The 19,583-nt window shown below is 35.5% G+C and overlaps 1 non-coding gene and 1 pseudogene across 1 annotated transcript; one reads left to right on the top strand and one right to left on the bottom strand.

The window, feature by feature from the left end:
• Positions 1-11,287: 11,287 nt before the first annotated feature.
• On the bottom strand, positions 11,288-18,816 carry LOC116112898 (annotated as a pseudogene).
• LOC116112945 lies at positions 16,032-16,138 on the top strand. The gene has a single exon (XR_004125335.1). It is a non-coding gene; the product is annotated as a small nucleolar RNA R71 (small nucleolar RNA).
• Positions 18,817-19,583: the final 767 nt, after the last annotated feature.

Genomic DNA, 19,583 nt, shown 5'->3' on the forward strand with positions numbered 1-19,583 from the left:
AGAATTTATTTATTGCTACAAAAATAAATTGCCATAATATATGTTGAAATAGAGGTATTAATAACAAAATGTTTGAGTCAAAATTTAAGCCCCGAGATAAATTGTTTATCGTGGCAAACCATATTTGTCATCAAAAACTTTAGTCACTATATTTAGTAATACATACTATAATTACAAACTAATTTGTCACAAAAGAATTATTTATCATTACAAAATATATATATATATATATATATATCATTTATAAATGTTAAAATCAAGGTATTAATGACAAAATATTTGAGTCAAATTAAATGTGATATTTTGTGACAAAAATTTGCTAAAAAAACATAATTAATATGCGTACAACTATTTGTCATTCCTCTCAAGTTTTTAGCAATAACATATATGTCATTTAAAAAAAAATCATTAATAATTTTAGCATATATGTCACTAAAAAAAACTCATTAACACATAGGATCGGGTACAAGGTCATGGGCTAAGAAATTTGGTTAGGATCGGGGGGTGATCAGGGACGGGTCGAGTTTTGCTATATCTAGATAGATCAAATAAATCCATTCTAAAACAAATTACCAACAAATTAGAGATGAAAAAAAACATCTGTTTGTAAAATCGTACCAACAAATTTCCATCCATTGCAAATATTATGTACCATTTTCGGCTTTCATGATAAAAGAATACAAATCAAATTCAAACTGAATACAAATATTTACATTTTCGGCTTTAATATTATAGACTTAATATTTGGATCACATGTTAAATATTAATGTCTGTATTACACATTCACGTCAAAGATGAAATTACAAAAATAAATCAGTTCATCCATAGTATATTCCGAAATTAAAGACAAGGGGGTTTCTTCAATCAATTGCAAAATGTTCATTACAATCAAACTGAAATAAAATACAAATTATACAATCAAGTTTACCCCCACCAAACGATAAGGAAGTACCCATACAATCAAATGTACAATATTAAAAACTCATCATTCATCGCTCGTATCATCATGCACTCGTGTGATTATTCTTCATTTGCGTCATGGATCAATAATTCCTTGTTCGGCACACTAGTATAATGCAATAGTCAAGAATTAGTGATCAGCATGATCCTCCCATTCTATGTCTCGCGTCTTGGACATTGACCCGTGCCTAAGGGTATCCGCGCATCATCCATCATTCGTCATCTTCATTCTCACCATCATCATCTTGTTCGTATTAGTATCATCGCAATAGTCAAGAATAGTATATCTCCTCATCAATAAAATCTTCTCCATCACTAGAATCTTTTTCACTGGAATCATCCTTGTCTCAGAAACTCCATTTTGGAACCATCATAAGATTTATCAGTTTTATTTTTCTTCGGAACTGATTTCTTCTTTGGAAGGACAATGCTGACATCAATTTCTGTGGGAGTACATCTTCTCGGAATAATGATTTAAATTTCTTCATCAATGTTCACATCATTAACATCATTTACTCATACTGTGATATGGCTTATCATAAAAACCAACCCTTCATCCCTCTTTTCATTTCTGGAACATTGTATATATTCCTAGGACATACTTTTTGAACAATTTTCAACTGCTTATTCTTGGATATTGCTTTAACGACGCTTGACCCTGGTGGAGAAATAACAGCAGGTTTGTGGAAAACTGCTTGCATGATATATTGGAGATGCTGTCAACCTTTACCCTTTTGCATAAAGTGATTGCTTATGGGATGCAACCCTTCAAACATTTGCTCATCTCCCAAGACTGCATACAATTAAAATGAATTCCATGGTCCGTGACCATATCAATTCTTGTTTGTTAACTATTGTAGTATGTATCTATTTTACCATGATTTACTCTCCTCCTACTCCCTAAAGCAAATTTATTTTACATATATCAATTTACCAAGTCCTATGTTTGCGTTGGTATTTACCATGATTTTGCTCTCATCTTAATCATTCTCCAAAATGGTGAACATTTATAAAGAAAGGGGTCAAATGCTTATCAATGTGAAGGCATCAATATCAGAGAGATGCCTTTGATAGTAGCATTCTAATCTTGAATAACAGAAATAAGCTGAGCTTTTAAATATCAACACCTGTTTTTGAGCATTCACTGCTATCTATACTAATTCAGCACTAAGGCGCTTCAAACCTTAGAACTAAGAAAATATAACAAAACAAGTAAAGAAGAAGTAAATCACATAAGAAAAACAGTAGCATAACAAGAGAAAGCAAAAGAAAAAGACAATAACCTGAGAAGATTTGCCAGCAAGTGAAGATGCCAACAATTGAGTATCCATTTGACCCATATGGTTTCTTCAAAAGGGAGTAGAGCACCCAAACTCAATGCAAAGATTTTTAACATCTCAGTAAACATTTTGAAGACTTTAAAGGATCATTGCCAGAGGGTAAGAAATCTGTTAAAAAGCTGAAAAGATTTAAAAAGCAAAGAAAGGGTGGAAAGGAAAAATGAGACTAGTAAAAACAAAAAAACCTTAGATAACCCTCATAATTTGAGAGTCAAAGTTGTGCACCAGCAGTCACGAAGACACCATGTTCTATCACACGTCATTACCAGCAGAAAAGGGAAGCAAGGGGATATGGAAACAAAGAACACGTGCAAGAAGAACATGGTTTGTGATTACCATAAACCAAAGCTTGTGATCTCTGATCCAATGAGAGAATCATGCCATCAAATAACCAGGAGCGAAAGATGCATGAAACGGAAAGGGCAAATCAGTGCAAGAATATTTCTGTGCATCCTTGGCCAGTGAACGAAGAAAGCTTCGCAAGCCAGCAGGTTCCTATTATATCGCTCCTGAAAAAGAAAAAAGTTGCAAAATTAAAAAGGAACAAGTAAAGATGAAAGATGGCAAAAATTCACAGAAGAATTTTCGCAAACACGTGATGGGATGAAGGAGAAACATGGCAAAAGGACCATTGCTGTCAATGTATTATTATATAAAGGTCCAAATCACAAAATGCCAAAAGGCTATTAAAGAAGGGACATCAACTAAATATAACAATACATAAATAAAAAAAACCATATCATCAAATAATAAAAACAACAACATGAATGCAGGAAAGCACATCAAACCCTCGAAAGTTAAAAAAAAAAAAAAAAAAAAAAAAACAAAAAAAAAAGGACGAGGAAAAATCGCAAAGTAAGAACAAATAGAGAAAATGAAAGAAAAAGCTAAGAAAAGAGATTAGTTACCTGAGAACTCCGAATAAGACTGGACGTTTTCATAAAAGGATGGTACCAGTTCCACCATCAACTATGGGACGCATCTCTATCATACTTCCTCCATTTGACACAAATTTTGCACACCAGTCCGGATCACAAAAATGTGGAGTAGATTGTAGGTTGGCCAAGCTTTTTTGGTTTTCTCACAAACTGCTTTTTGGTTTTCTTCAAGTTCCCTTCTTGCTTCTTGCTCTTCTTTACTCCTTTGCTTCTTTTCTTGATTTCGTTATGAACTTCCTTTGATTGTCCTAAATTTTTGTAGCTAATGTTTGGGTTAGAGTTTGGGCGAAAAGGGAAAAGGGGAAAAATTGAATTGGGCGAAAAAGGGAAAAAGGAATGTCTTTTGATCTCCTTGTTTCTTCTAATTTTTTCTTCAGTGTTACAAAGAAAAGGAAAAATTGAATTGGACGAAAGGGAAAAAGAATTGGGTGAGTGAGCTGCCTTTGTGTTCTTCGTTTCTTTGTAAATTTGATTGGGAAACCAATCTGAAAGAAGAAAAATAAAGATTCGCCATTGTGAAGAAAAAAATGAATTGGGAGCAAGGTGGCAGACGAAAGGCAGAAGGAAAATAAGCAGGGAGAGGGGACAAACAAACTCTAAAACGCCATCGTTTCTCTCACACTTTAGCTGGTTTGTCTTTCTAGATAGATATAACCAACTAAATATAATAATAAGGAAATGGAACAAATGAGCAGGTTTGCCCGGTGGTTAAGGGAAGACTTGGAGAAGGTTAGTTCGAATCTTACTGTCCTCATTTTTTTTTTAAATGGTTTTAAACTTTGGTCCTTTTTTTATTTTTTTTAATCCGTTCATTAATATTTAGCAGCTTACCAATTATCTTTGCATGTTATTTACTCTTAATTTGGAAAAAGAAAGAAAAAACCCACTTTACATATTATAATATATCATAATCCAATAAAATACAATGAAATCCATAGTTAGGCTTCTTATTTAGGCTTACATCTATCCCAATTCATAATCCTAAAATGATTGTAATGGTATAATATAATGAGTAATATTCCTACAATAGCTAGCAATACTTAATCCTATAACTTCTCCAACTTATAATAATAACTCTAGACTAATAAAACTTGACAAATTAATTAATATCAGAAAAAAACCTACAACTAGATTTTGCCATACAGACAGTTGTCTGTCCTCTTGGAACACTTTCATTACTTAGTACTGTATATCATATGAATTAAGATATTAAGGTAAATTATGTAATTCAGCTACCCTTGAGTGAGGTGTTTGATACGTGGTTTACTTAATACTCTATTTATTTAATGTGCTATTTCTAATTTATTGCAATTAGGACTTCAATTGATAATTGATTTAAACTTCTAATTTATGGGGCGAGTGGAATATCATACATGTAAATGTGAAATATATTAGCTTGAAATTATAACCAAAAAAATCAATTATAATATTATATGTCAAAAATAATATATATTTATATATAAAGATAGACAATTTTGTTTTTTTTTTGTAAGCATAAGTAATTGAGTAATTAAACAGATATAAAAACCTGAAAAAACTTAATTGAAAGTTTGTGTTGTTAAATCATCCAATACAATAGCACATATAAACATAGTGGAAAAAAAAATCTATAATGCAAACGTGAAAAGAGAATATACAATCGTAACAAATAAAATTATTTTATTTGCTATATATGCATTGAATTTGTTCTTAGCCCACACAAGTAATTATTATTAAAAAATATATATAAATAAGCTCATCTAATTTTATAATTATATTACTTATTCAAAAATGACATGAGTTTTGATTAAGTCAATGAAAACCAATTATTTAATAAGTTGAGAAATCTTATGATTTTCTTTACTTTGAGGGGACCAGTAAAAATCTAGTAAAAATTATGAAGACCGAATAATATAATTGGTTAGATATGGTGTTTTACTTCGTTCTATCTTTGTAGGAGTTTGCATACAACGACCATGCGGGGTCAAGCGGCGGTTCCCCCACTCACCTCCTAAACGTAATATCAATAATGTTATCAAAAAAATTGTCATTAATTTTAACATAATTATACTTTTTCATAAAGATTTTTGATTACATCAAAGTATTTAATTACTATAACAGATAAACAAGTTCTCATTAGTGTTACCAAAAAAATTGTCATAATTTTAACATATATTTTAAGATATACGATCAAGGCAATCTATTAAAATAGAAGGTATAATATATATTTTATACTTTTTTTTTAAGAGTTGATGTTATATCAGAAGACATTAAATTTACTTAGATGATAATTTTATTATAAGTTATAAAACGTAATATCATAAAGATTTAAATTATTTTCAAAATTTCTATAGCGAAAAATGAAATTTCAAGTATATTTTGTATATGTGCAAAAGTCTTACCTAGTTTTTAGTAAAAAAAATAATTAAAGTGTAACATGGAATCAGTTGTTATAGGTGGACAATGAAAATTTATAAAAAAATATCACAATACTCATCTCTTTTCAGTGTAATAAATGAATTTGTTTTGGACAAGGATGGCATTATCCGTATATGAGTAAAGAAACAGGGGTGAAATGAAAATAGAAATAAAAGGGTTAAAGAAGAAGAGGAAACAAATAGGTTGAGTATAATTAGAAAGTAAATTTTGGAGGCAATTTATAAGGAGGCGGCAATTTTTTTTTTTTTTTTATCCCTGTGAATATATAAATAATAAAGCTTTAAACTATTTTTAATTTTTCCATTTTAAATACTTTTCTATGTTAATTTATTATTATATATACCATTAAATTCAAAAACATAGAAGTATCATTTTCTTCCTATTTTAAATATCTTTCTTAAGTAAATAGTATATTATACAATTAAAAATTGAATTCTATTTTTAAACACCTTTCTATTTAAATATATTTCCTAATTAACCCTTCATCTTTTTTTTTTTTATTTCACCCATTGTCCCGTCATTTAGAAGTCTATCACACTGAGGTCAACCGCACTGCTTCTTGACGATTTTTTTTCGTCTTTACTCTTCTATTTCTTTACGAGTGAACACGTAGTAACCGAACGTGCGTTGACCCCGGATATGTGCCAGATCACCCTGCTTTGCTGTGTACTAAGAACACGAGACTCCCGTTTTGCGATGCGACGCGATGACCATCCCCCTTCACCGTAGAAGACGAGCTTCTTGTACAGTCCCCTCTTTGCTCCAGCCTTTTATTCACATTTATCCCTATTAACTGCCAAATTATGGCTTTCTTTTTTGTTTTATCGTCTTTCTTGCCATTCATCTACATCTACAAACAAAATGTTGAGATGAAGCTGCCCTTTTCTCCTGAATTTGGGAACTGAAACAATTTTTTGGTGCATATAAGTTTGACATGTTTCTTATTTGATTTTCTCATTTGGCGCGATATAATTTCTGTAACAATCCACAAGATACAAACATGCGACGCGCCGATTGCTGAAAAGATCCTTTGTGACTATATTTGTATAGTTCTTATCAACACAACTATAGGCACAAGTAAATATAAAATTTATTAAGGTCTAAACTTCTTCATCATGGCTTCTAAAATCAAAAGTCAGTCTTGATATCAGTGTGTGTGCTGAGGGTCCTAACACTTGGATTGTTGCTGCTTCCATGGTTTTATTGTCTGTACTAAACATTCCTCTAGTGGGTACCCAAATTTCTTTCAAGGTGTATTGCGTACGGTGTAAAATAATCTCCTAAAGTTTTAGTTAAACTACACAAAAAAAAAAATAAAAAAAAAAAAAAAAAAAAAAAAAAAATTGTTGTTTTAAAAAGAACCCTGCAAATTTTATATTTCAAGAGGTTTTAAAATGTGAATTGTGGCACGATATGTATAGCAACAGGAATTATCGGCTTCCTTTACACGCTGTGTCATTCCATTTGCAGTACACACCATGGTCTAGGAAAGCTTCCATCAAATAGAGTGTCTTCCGCGTTATTTTTTTTCGGTGATAAGTAAAATACATTTGTTACTTTTTTTTCTGTTCTGATGTTATGCAATACCTTTGGTAAAGTTATAAATTATGAATCAACTTTAGTGAACTATTTTAATTTATTACATTTTACAATTATGTATTAGTATACTCCACTGTGGAGTGACTTACTTTTTTTATACATTTGGTGTGGACATAATTATATATGTAATATTTTATATAGGGTTATTGTTATTTTTTTCTCCTTCTCTCTCTATATAATTCCTCTGATTTTTTTTTTTTTTTTTTTTGCGTAGAATGAAAAATGATACAAGGAGGGCCATCCCCAGGATGTTTCATATTTTTATCAATAAAATAGCTGTATGATATCTTTAGTTCTTTGTGTTAAACGTATTAATTATAATGTTGTGACTTTAAATTAATAAATTTTTCCTTGTATACATTACTTATAGTTAAAAGATATATGGATTCAAGTTTTGATAATGATAATAGCTATACGTTCCATTGTAGAAAAAAAAGGGTAAATATAATTTATTTATTAATGTGAAAGTATATATAAATTGTCAGATCATATGAATATAAAATAATTTTTGTTACTCTTTTAAATTGTTGACAAGATATTTTTGTCACTTTTAATAATAAAAAAAATTATATAAGGTCTCAAAATTTAATGACTTAAATTTTTGTCACTACACTTTTCATGTTTTTGACAAAAATTTTCTATTGCTATTACACAAATTTGATAAATATATTATCACGATTTTTAATTTCCCCATAATTTCTTTTTTCACTTGATATTCTTTTCATGAAAAAGATTCGTCACATATTAGAAGCACAGACATGAATATTTTTTCATTATTGAGATGTCAAAAATATTGTACGCTTAATTATTTTGACAATAAAAAATTGGTCATGTAAAAATATTTGTATCAAAAATTATTTGTCATGCTATAAATTTTTTACAAAATTATTTCTGTCGCTATACAATTTTTGACAAATAATATTGTCATATAAAAAAACATGTGACGAAATAAATGTGTGCACAACAAGTCAATGACAAATAATTTCTGTTACTATTAAAATTATAACCAAATATTTAGTCACCATTTACAATGTGACAAAATCAATTTTGTCATAATAATGTTTTTTCACCATAAAGCTTATCATTGGTCTTTAAATGTAAATCATTGTGACAAAATATTACTTGTAATGATAAAAATGGTTTCTATGTTACAAATAATTTATCACAATAAACTAGTTAAAGTGACAAATTATTATTGTCACAATAAATAATTAGGCTATGGTGACCAAACGCTCTTTCGTCACCATACACTTAAGAGTACGAGCTTATGTGACCAACTAGACCAATATAATTCTCATTAAAGAAATGGTCACAATTTTGATATTTATAGTGACAAATTATTGTTGTGAGAAGCCTAAATTCTTGTAGTGTGCACAAATTAGGAATAGAAAAACAAAATTGTAAAAGTACGAGATAGTTCCTGATTAATCCGTGAAGTGAAGTGTTGCTCAACGTATGCACACCGGTCTTGACTTTTTCATCATGAAAATCTAAAAAACAATTGAAAACGGTGGTGTTCACTGTGTTAGAAAAATTCACGAACACTATGGAAATATTACAACCCTAATCTCGTCTTTGCAACTAAAAAGTTAACAAAAAAAAAAAAAAAAAAATTAAACTAAACGAAAAACAATCTAAAAACAAACCACAAACAAATCAAAAATCAGTTCAAAGTTCTACAATACCCAACAATAAACCAAAATAAAAACAAATAAAAACAAAATACAAAACAGGTGCTCCGGCTCATTTGTCGGCCTCCTCATCTCCCTTAGCGTCATCCTCTTCTGATTCGGAGCCCATCCACTCATCTGAATCCCAATCTTCCCATTGGAATGCTAAAGTATCAATATCTAGCTTCTGGTAACAGCTCTATTGCAAATTATAGATCATTCGGGTCTGTTCTGCCAGCCATTCCTAACGTTTTGACATACGTCTCATCTGACCCATCATCTGCTACATCATTTCCTTCATAGTGGTTGTGGAACTAGATGATGTGGCAGCTCCCTGTGTGGTTCTCTGTCGTTTTGTCCCGATGCTAGGTTGCTCATCGTCTGGACGTTCAAGGTGCTTGTGATAGTAGTCTGAGTCGAGGATTGGGGTAGCATGGATAAGTGGCTCATCATCATGTACCTCGATTCCTGCTTTAGTGCACAAAGCTGTAATGAGATGTGGGAACGGGTAACTTCCTCACCCTAGTTTGGCTGCATGCTGAATGTTGGTCAAGATAATTTGTCCCACATCCATATTCTTTCCCGTGGCAATATAATAGAGCAGTAATGCCTTCTCATACGTCATCGTGCTATAGTGCATCTCCGACATCATCCTCGCACAAATAAAATACTGCCACAACCGAGTCACCGGTGTCAAGTTAGTTCCCTTGATGCTTTTTCTACCCTTTTTTGAAACCTCCCAAGTGGTGTTCAGTTTTGCTATAGCCTGAAGGTTTACCTCATCCCTTTTATGTGTATTCCTGAATTCCTCATACTCATCACAGTAAATGTTAGGCAATTTATAAAATTCATTGATGACCTTCGCAGTCAATGCCACATCATTACCCCTCACAAACACAGTACCAGACTCACACTCCGGGAGGTTGGCATAAAATTCTCTCACTAGCGACTCTACCGCCGCTTGTGCAGGTGCACTCATAAACAGTCCCAAACGTCTCCCTTGACTCCAATCCATAGCTTGGCCTGCGGTTAATCCACGGTCAGGGATAAATCCTTTATCTTTCCTTTGGGCTGCCCCTTCATAGCGTATCCGGGCCTGATCACTCACAAATTGGTTGTCCACTTTCTTTCCTTTTCCTTTTCCCTTGGACAACACTTTGAGCGGCATTCTAAACTCGCAATCAACTCACAAATTCAACTTAAAAACTCAACTCAAATTGCCCTATGACAAACACAATCAACCCTGCGGTAAAACAACACTTCCAAAAATTTGCACTTTACCCCCAAATTGCAATTTTTCCAAACTCAACCAAACGCTCCAAAAATTAAAATCCACACTCCTCAATATCACAATATTCAAAATCAACACTTCCCCCAACTCAATTCCACGCACAATATCACCAAAATTCACACATTCAACCACAATCAAAATTTTCAAATCCACAAATCTAAACTCGAAAAATTGCAATTAAAAGTTAAGGGAACTTGAAATCTTACCAAAACAATGGAGTATGCACAACCAATTTAGCCAAAAATCTCCAATTTCTTGAACCCACAAATTTCTTCAATTTTTCGCAAACATGTTAGTTAGATCGAGTTGTTTTGGTGTTTAGAAAGGTTAAGGAGTGAGAGACTTGGCTGGGAAATCACTGGGAAGTCTCTGGATTGAAGTTGGAAAATTTTTCTCTCAATTGGCTTTGAAACGTTTTGTGAAAAAATGAAAAGTCATGCGTGTTTTTATAAAAACTAGTTTTCGCCGCGACGAAGAACAATCTTCACCGCGGTGAAGTTCTTCATTTTCAAACCCTAAAACCAACCCAATTGATGCCGCGGCAAAGACAAATTCTTCGCCGTGGCAAAAAATTACAATAGCAAATCGCCTTGGTGAAGAATTTTCTTCGCCGCAGCGAAATTGCCCTTTATGATTTTTGCCCAACTTTCTTCGCCGCGGCGAAACCAAATGCTTCACCGCAATGAAAAATTACAGAGACACACCGCCTCGGTGAAAAAGATACTTCGCCATGGCGAAATCTGTGACTTTTCGAATTCCAATTTTTCACAAATGTGTTTCGCCGCGGCAAAGGAAATTATTCGCCATGGCGAAAACTGGACAGTTATGTTTTCCGTCTTGATTCGATAACTCACCTGAAACACCCAAACACACACAAATTGGACTTCATCTAAAATTATAAGAAAACTAAACAATTAAAAATAACAATAACAACTGAAAACACTTGGGTTGCCTCCCAATGAGCGCTTGTTTATAGTCAAAAAGCTCGACTCTTTTAAGTTCTCATGTTGGAATGTCGAGCCGGAGAGGAATTGACTTGCAACTCATCACTCCGTCAATGTATGGCTTCAACCTCTGGCCATTAACCTTAAATGTGCCTTTTTCTTCATGTGACACCTCCACCGCTCCGAATGGGTAGACTCTTGTAACTATGAAGGGTTCGAACCATCTTGACCTAAGTTTTCCTGGAAAAAGCCTAAGTTTAGAGTTAAACAACAACACTTTCTGACCCACTTCAAAGTTCTTCTTCCGGATATGCTTGTCATGCCACTTCTTGGTCTTTTCCTTGTATATTCTAGCATTCTCATAAGCTTCTTGACGGAACTCATCGAGTTTATTCAAAGTCAACATCCTTTCTTCCCCAGTAGCTCGTAAATCCATGTTGAGTTGCTTTACTGCCCAATAGGCCTTATGCTCAAGTTCTACCGGCAAGTGACATGCCTTCCCATAAACCATCCTAAATGGAGACATACCAATCGGAGTCTTAAATACAGTTCGATATGCCCATAATGCATCATCCAATTTCCGTGATCAATCTTTCCTAGATACATTAACTGTCTTTTCTAAAATTCCCTTCAATTCTCTGTTTGACAGTTCTACTTGCCCGCTGGTCTGTGGATGGTAAGGTGTTGCAACTCTATGTTTTACCCCATACTTTCCCAACAAGATATCAAATTGCCTATTGTAAAAGTGTGATCCTCCATCACTAATGATTGCCCTTGGTACTCCAAATCTTGAGAAAATATTCTTTCTCACAAACTTAATCACTACCCTGGCATCATTAGACGGTAATGCAACTGCTTCCACCCACTTTGATACGTAATCCACTGCTACCAAAATTTATGTGTTCCCAAAAGAATTTGGGAAGGGCCCCATGAAGTCAACTCCCCACATATCAAACAGCTCAACTACAAGGATGTTGTTCAACAGCATCTCATCCCTCTTTGAAATATTACCACTCCGTTGACATTGGTCGCATTCCTAAACCATCCGAAAAGAATCCTTAAAAAGGGCTGGCCAGTAAAACCCAGATTGAAGAACCTTGGTTGTTGTCCTAGCTCCTCCAAAATGGCCACATACTTCCCTCTCATGACAATGCCTTAGAATACTTTCCATTTCCTCTTCCAGCACACACCTACGTATCATCTTATCAGCACAGTGTCTATAAAGGAATGGTTCTTCCCAAAAGTAATATTTCAAATCAGAGAAAAACTTCTTTTTTTGTTGGAATGTCATGCCTATTGGGAGCACTCCCGCCGACAGGTAATTCACAAAATCTGCATACCATAGTGCCTCCTCCACTCTCATTAATTTCTCATCTGGGAACGTTTCTTTGATTTGGGTTTCCACTTCATTTCCCTGAATTGGTCGTTCAATCCTTGACAAATGGTTCGCTACCATATTTTTCGACCCCTTCTTATCCCGTATCTCCAACTTAAACTCTTGTAGCAATAGGATCCATCTTATCAGTCGAGGTATCGCTTCTTGCTTTGCCAACAGATGCTTGAGTGCTGAATGGTCCATGCATGTAGACTATGACCTTGGCACCTAGCAAATATGAACGAAATTTATCAAAAGCAAAAACCACAGCTAACAATTCTTTTTCAGTGGTGGTATAATTCAATTGTGCATCAGTGAGTGTTTTACTAGCATATTGAATTACATGCAACACTTTGTTTTTCCGTTGTCCTAACACTACTCTAAGACAAAATCACTAGCATCACACATCAATTCAAATGGTAGTCCCCAATCAGGGACTGCAATAATAGGTGCAAATACAAGTAATTTCTTTAGAGTGTGAAAAGCATGCATGCATTCATCATTAAAATCAAAAGTAACATCTTTAATCAATAAATTGCAAAGGGATTTAGAAATCTTAGAAAAATCCTTGATGAACCGTCTATAAAACCCTGCGTGCCCCACGAAACTTCGAACTGCTTTAACATTTGAGGGTGTGGCAGCTTCTCAATCACGTCTGTCTTTGCTCGATCCACTTCTATTCTGTCTTTAGAGATTCTATGACCAAGCACTATCCCTTCCTGGACCATGAAGTGGCACTTTTCCCAATTGAGCACCAAGTTCGTCTCTTGACATCGCTGCAAAACAAACGAAAGATTAGATAAACAATGATCAAAGGACGAACCAAAAACAGAGAAGTCATCCATGAAGACTTCTATAAACCTCTCCACCATATCACCAAAGATCGACATCATGCATCTCTGAAATGTGGCTGGTGCATTGCATAGCCCAAAGGGCATCCTTCGGTAAGCAAAGGTGCCATATGGACAAGTGAATGTCATCTTCTCTTGATCCTCAGGAGCGATGGCAATCTGATTGTACCCTGAATAACCATACAGGAATCAGTAGTAAGCATGCCCGACCAATCTCTCCAACATCTGATCAATGAAAGAAGAGGAAAATGATCCTTCCTTGTCGCTTCATTTAATTTCCGGTAGTTAATGCACACTCTCTAGCCTGTGACCATCCTAGTTGGTATCAATTCATTGCTCTCATTCTTTACCACTATGATACCTCCCTTTTTCGAAACCACTTGCACCGGACTCACCCATGGACTATCAAAAATGGGATAAATTATTCCTGCATCTAGAAGTTTCACCACCTCCTTTCTCACCACTTCCTTCATCGAAGGATTCAATCTTTGTTGTGGTTGAACTCTAGGCTTGATATCATCCTCCATGAGTATCTTATGCATGCAAAAAGATGGAGAAATGCCTCTAATATCCGAAATAGTCCATCCAATTGCTGATCGATGTTCTCTCAAAACTCGAATCAATCGCTCTTCTTCCAAGTTGCTCAACTTTGAACTGATGATTACTGGGAATGTTTCCGATTCCCCAAGATACATGTATTTGAGGTAGGAAGGTAAGGGTTTCAATTCAAGCTTTGGAGGTTCCTCATTTCTTTCCTTTACCTTCTCTTTCTCAAAATCAAATTCCTCAAATTCAAGATCTTGGTTCTCATCAATCGGCTGAAGTGCTTCCAACAATCTAGCACATTCATTCTTTGTCGATTCCTCTACCTCTATTGTTCTTGATTGTGCAATACATGCTTCTAGAGGTAGTTGTGGAGTGTTCTCTTCAATGGTCTCCGCTACTAGTTTATCCACTACATCAACACTAAAGCATGAATCCGTCTTGGATGGAAACTTCATAGCCTCAAACACATTGAACGTTACTGTTTCATCCCAAACCCTCAATAGTAACTTTCCTTCTTGCACATCTATGAGTGCTCTTCCTGTGGCCAGAAATGGTCAGCCCAAAATAAGGGGCATTTCCTTATCCTCCTCCATGTCCAATACGACAAAATCTGCCGGAAAGATAATCTTGTTCACCTTTACCAACACATCTTCAACTATACCCCGTGGATGTTTTATGGACCTATCTGCAAGTTGCAATGACATGGTCGTTGGCTTCACTTCACTAATTCCCAATCTCCTGAAAACAGAAAAATGCATTAAATTGATGCTAGCACCTAAATCACATAAAACTCAATCAAAAGTAATATCTCCTATAATGCAAGGAATAATAAAACTCCTTGGATCTTTGAGTTTTAGGGGTAGCTTCTTTTGGAGAATGGCTATGCACTCCTCCATCAGCATCACTGTTTCCTTATCCTCTAACTTCCTTTTGTTTGATAAAATTTCCTTAAGAAATTTCGCGTAGCTCGACATCTGTTGCAATGCATCTGCAAAAGGAATGTTAATATGCAATTTTCTAAATATTTCAATGAATTTGGAAAACTACTTATCCTGATTCTTTTTCTTCAGTCTTTGAGGAAACGGCACAAGTGGAGTGTGATGTGCCAATTCTGGTGGTATCTCGGGAAATGGCAATTTCTCTTTCCTTTGTCTTTGCCTCACTTCCCGTTTCTATTCTTCTTCCCTAGAAATAGATGGTTTCTCTTCAGTAACTATCTCTTTATCTACTTCCTTGTCAGATTCTTCCTTTTCCCTTACTGGCTTTTCTTCTTCTCTTGATTTTTCCACCTCTTCCAAAACTATCCCGCTCCTCAAAATTATTGCATTTGCTTGCTCATGTGGGTTAGTCACTGTGTTGCTTGGTAAAGACCCTTGTGGTCTCTCATTTAGCTTTTCAGCTAACTGCCCCATCTATACCTCCAAGTTCCGAATGGACACCCCTTGATTTCTGAAATTAGTTCTCGTCTCATTCATAAAACCTGTGGTCTCTTGCATAAATTTCCCAAACATGTCTCCAGTTTTGTCACTCTTGGGTCTCCTTGTTGGTTGTTCACCCCTGTTTGGTTGTTTGCCAATGCCCTTTGATTTCATTGACTGTTTTGCTGATTCTGTTGGTTTTGATTGCCCCAAGACAGGTTCGGGTGATTCCTCTAACCAGGATTATATGCGTTAGAGTATGGATTGTTCGGTTGCCTTTGACTTCCAGTCAAGTAGTTAACCTGCTCCGATGATGACGATGCTAAGGCAAACGTGTTCCCCACTTGACAATCACTGCTCACGTGATTACCTGCAAAAAAATCACAAGTTAGTTGAGGAGCTTGAATGGAATTTATCTGCATGCTTCCCAACTATTTCTGAAGTGCTGTCAGTTGGGCTGAAATGGTTGTATATGCATCAATTTCATGAAGACCCATGGATTTCTTTGGTTGTACCCTTTTATTAGGTCTTTGATAATTGTTTCTTACCAGAACCTCAAGCAACTCGTGAGCTTCTTCCGGAGCCTTATTCTGTAGTGCTCCTCCCGAGGCTGTATCCACCATAGTTTGTACATTCACCGTTAATCCATTATAAAATGTTTGGAGTTGCATCCAAACAGGCAACCCATGATGTGGACACCTTCTTAATAATTCTTTGTATCTCTCCCAAGCCTCATACAATGATTCTGACTCTTCTTGAATGAATGACGTGATATCATTTCTCAACTTTGTTGACTTTGCTGGAGGAAAGAATTTGGTCAGGAACTTCTGTGCTAAATCATTCCATGTGGTGATTGTTCCTGATGATAGTGCAAGTAACCATCCCTTAGCTTTATCCTTCAATGAAAATGGGAATAGTCTCAATCTGGTTGCATCATCTAACACTCCGTTTGACTTGAACGTCTCACAAATCTCCAAAAAATTTGCAATGTGTAGATTTGGATCTTCCTTCAAATCACCCCTGAACTGAACCAACTATTGGATCATCTGGATGATTGCCGGCTTTATCTCGAAGTTGTTGGCTTGTACCGCTAGTCTAGTAATACTTGACCCACTGCCTTCAACTGTGGGAACTGAGAATTCCCTCAGTGTTCTATTCTCTGCCATCTCTACAACTATGACTTCTGGTTCAACTCTGGCTTTTCGTTCTGTTCTCTCTCTGTTTAGTCTTCTGGTGGTTCTTTCAATCTCAGGATCAACAGGAACCACTGGCTGACATCTTGCTCTTCGCATAAACTGCACAGAAAAATAAAGAGAGTGAGATCACAAACTAACCTAAAAGAATAACAAAAATTAAACAAACAACAATTAAGCAAAAATAAAACTTCAATCTAGCTAACACAAGAAAAAATTAATGTTAACACAAAACACAATCCTCAGCAACGGCGCCAAAAACTTGATGCGTTGTAACTACAACATGCATAAATAGCAAGTACACTAGTCGCACAAAGTAATAAAGTAATAAAGTGATGAGTGAGTATCGTTCCCACGAGGATTGGTTGCTAAGCACTAAGTTTTCTATTGTTTTCAAGTTGGAGCAATCGAGTTTGTTTGGATTAATGGGAGAAAATTAAACTTAAAACTAAAACAAAATTTCTAAATATTCAAAGCTAAATTATGAAAGCAAGATTAAAAACAAGGTAATATCAATTTAAAACAAAAGGGTAGGGTTTTGACTTCATTAGGACTCTATGGATTAAACCTACAGATTATGCTATTTACAAATTCACATGCATTGATTGTAAATCGAATTCTCTAAATTGTAAACATACTTTCTCAGGCTATGTTTTCCTACTTTTCCCTATTAAACTTCCACACCCAACAAATTGAAGATTAATAGTTCTAAGCTCATTAAGCACCTAGAATCCTAGATTGATTTCATTGATTCTTAAATCTATCTCTAGCATTTAATACTACAATGGTGATTACCCAAGAAGCTTAACATAACTCATTTCTCAATCTCATCATGTTAATCAATTAAAAACAATAAATCCAGAATAATCACACAATCTTTGCATTAGCATATGAAAATAATAAAAATCAATTGCTCAATCCATGAGAATCCGAACTACATCAAAACCCTCACCCAAAATGGGTTAGTTCATAGCTAAATCAATACAATAAGCAGGACAAACAATAAACACAAAGTTCAACATAATAAAAATGAGAGAAAAGACAAGAGATCTCCCCTAGTTGAAGAATCCACTAGATTCAATCCCAAATCTTCTCACTTTTCAACACAAAATCGTCAAATCTCAAACTAAGAAGATGAAAAAGCTGCACTAGCCTAAGGAAAACGCGACTCCTCTCAAAATGGTAAAGTTTCGCTTTTATACCTCGCCCAAAAACCTAAAACCTTGCGTAAAAATGAAACTGTGCATTTTGCTAAAACTGGAAAGTGCAGACCTCGCCGCGAAGAAGAAGAAATCTCGCTGCGGCGATGAAGTGAAATGGATTCTCATGCGTGACTCAATTCGCCGCGGAGAAGAACAAACTTCGCCACGGCGAACCTCCATGAAGAATTCTGAAATTATAGAATTGCCCTCCGCTTGCTTCTTTGCTTGAATCTTCGATCTTCGATCTTCGGTGCTCTCCCATGGGAACAAGCTTCATAGTGCTTCACTTTGCTTCAGAACTCTCCCAAATTTTGAGATCCGCTTACTTCTGAGTCCAGAAACTCCAATTCGCTCATTATTTCCTCAAAATCTCCATTTTAGCCTGAAACACGAAATATAAAGAAATAAGTAGCAATTCAGGCATAAATGAACTAAGAAGTATCTAAAATCTAGCCCAAAAGCGTAATAAAAACAGTATAATTCTCGGATTATCACAGCTCGTGCCCGGAAGTGGCATCAATGAGCTGGTAGATTCTGGGTAAGGGAAAATTGTTCTTAGGGCAAGCTTTGTTGAAATATATGAAATCAACACAAGTCTGCCATTTACCATTGGGTTTTTTTTCACCAAAATAGGATTGGCGACCCAACTAGGGTAATGAGCTTCTCAGATGAATTCGATAGAGAGGAGTTTATCATAGAGAGGAGTTTATCCACCGCACTTTTGAGAGCCGTATAACACTCTGGGTCTATAGCTCTTCTTTTTTGGTGAACCAACCTGATCTCACGATTGATGTTGAGTATGTAGCATATGACTGCGGGACTCATCCCGATCATGTCGGCATGTGCCCATGCAAAAACGTTGATGTTCTTTCTAAGAAAGCTTGTTAAATTAGTTGCGAGCTGAGGGCTGAGATCACTCCCGATTCTCAATGTACGAGTTAGCTCATGCTTATCAATTGGTACCTCAGACAGTGTCTCTACTAGCCCACTATGGGAATTCTCCTCCTGAATACGAGGATCAATGTTATCCTCTATTGGGTCAGGTTGTAGCTTGGTCTTGCTGATCGTCATTGACTACTCTGGCTTGCCCTCAGGCTTCCCTTTTCCCTTGCATGCAATCTGGACTGGTTGATTATAGCAGTCTCGAGATTCACATTGTGATTCCCTCATTTCGCTACACCCTGACGGAGTGTGGAACTTCACCTTCTGATGATAGATGAAAGTGATGGCTTTGAAGTTTCGTAGTAGTGGTCGTCTAATGATGCCATTGAATGCGGAGGGACAATCCACTACCAGGAATTTCGTCATCTTGGTCACTTCGTGGGGATCGTCCAAAATGACTAGAAGAGTCATCATTCCTCAAGGAGTTAGAGGGTCCCTGGTAAAACCATAGAAAGGAGTAGCTACAGTTTTCAGGTCTGTATCTTTGAACTTCATCTCCTCAAAGGCTCTTTGAAATAGGATATTCACGGCGCTTTCATGATCCACTAACATTTTGTGGATTTTGCACCTTCCTTTCTTAACAGTGATGACCAATGCATCAGCATGAGGATGATGCACTCATCTCGTGTCTTTCTCAAAGAAAGTTATTTCGTCTTCTTTCTGCTGTTTGTGGGGTCACTGTTCTAGATATAGGATATTGTAAGGCTCATATCGAGCTTCTCAGGCATACCAATCTTGTGCATGCCAAGAGGTCCCTACAATGTGAGGTCCTCCAATGATGGTCCCAACCAAGTAGAGAACCTTGTGTCTTTCCCCATCATAACGACCTTTTTCCCTAAAGGGAATTGGATCGTCAACATACTCCTTGAAATGACCCTTTTGGATAAGGTCTTCGA

This window comes from Pistacia vera, unplaced genomic scaffold (genome assembly GCF_008641045.1).
Source record: "Pistacia vera cultivar Batoury unplaced genomic scaffold, PisVer_v2 Contig1208, whole genome shotgun sequence".
Taxonomy (NCBI): Eukaryota; Viridiplantae; Streptophyta; class Magnoliopsida; order Sapindales; family Anacardiaceae; genus Pistacia; species Pistacia vera.